Consider the following 1,341-nt stretch of genomic DNA (forward strand, 5'->3'; position numbering starts at 1 on the left):
GAGTTTGATGCCAGCCTGAGCAACTTCATGAAACCTTGTCACAAAATAACAAATTTTAAAAGGGTGCTTGCCTTTAGTTGCAGCATTAGAAAGGCAGAGGCAGGCAGATTTCTGTGAATTCAAGGTCAGCCTCATTTACATAGCAAGTTCTATGCCAGCCAAAGCTACATACTGAGACCCTGTCTCAAAGAACAAAACCAAAGTAACAAAATGGCTCAGTAGTAGAGCTCTTGCCTAGCATGTACAAGGTCCTAGGTTCAATCTCTAGTACTCCCACACACACAAAAGAGTACTACTGTCAGGAGACTTTTAAAACTAGCTTTTGCACTCAGCATTACAAAGGGTCATGCCATGTTACCTATGTACATACAGGCTCATTTTAGTTTGTTTCTGATTTAGCTCTCTCTCCTTCTTTTCCTTTTCTCCCTATCTCCTTCCCTTCATTTCTTTCTTCCTTCCATCCTTTTTTTTAATCTATCATCTATCCATGTTCTATCCTTTTGCTACTACAAAGAGTAGACAGTGGTACCGAGAATATTGTTTCTAAAGAAATGGGATGGTTAGATCAGAAGATAAGAAAATGTTTAGATCTACAAATTCATCAAACTACCTTCTTAAGATCAATATGAGATTTCATTAATCTGTTTGTATCCTGTTTATCAAGCCTTGATGCTGTCAGGCTGCTTCATCAAATGCTTTTATTTTTTTTGTTAGATTTTGGTTTCATGGGCATTCATACTTATCCATGATCTATCTTATCCTGAGATGGGGGTCTTACTTGGTAGCCCTGGCTGGCCTAGAACTCACTATATAGACTAGCCTGTATCTCATATGGATCTGTCTCCTTCTGCCTCTGCAGTGCTAGGATTAAACTCAGGTGCCATCACACCTGGTTATATTCATTTACTTTTAAAAGCAGGCACTGGAGAGATGGCTTGGCAGTTAAGAGCACTTGCTGCTCTTACAGAGAACCAGAGTTTGGTTCCTAGTACCTACGTATATTAGGTGGCTCATGACCTCCTCTAACTCCAGTTCCAGGGCACACAACACCATCTTCTGCCTGTAAGGGTACACCCACGACCACCACCACCACCACACATTATTTTAAGGCAGGCCAGGCATGGACCTGGGTATCCCAAGTCTAAGATTATTATGGAATCAATTCTATTCAGCTATTGCCTCATTTCCCAGTTAATACAGTTATGGCATGCTGATCCAGGTTTATAAATGCATGCTGATCAAGTTTCAAAAACATCACAGCCCAATGAAGATGCAGACCCACCCATTCTACAGACCATGTGAACTTCAGGTGTTGTTCCTCAAGTGTTACCCACTATATAT

The sequence above is a fragment of the Mastomys coucha genome, chromosome X, assembly GCF_008632895.1.
Source record: "Mastomys coucha isolate ucsf_1 chromosome X, UCSF_Mcou_1, whole genome shotgun sequence".
In the NCBI taxonomy this organism is placed as follows: domain Eukaryota; kingdom Metazoa; phylum Chordata; class Mammalia; order Rodentia; family Muridae; genus Mastomys; species Mastomys coucha.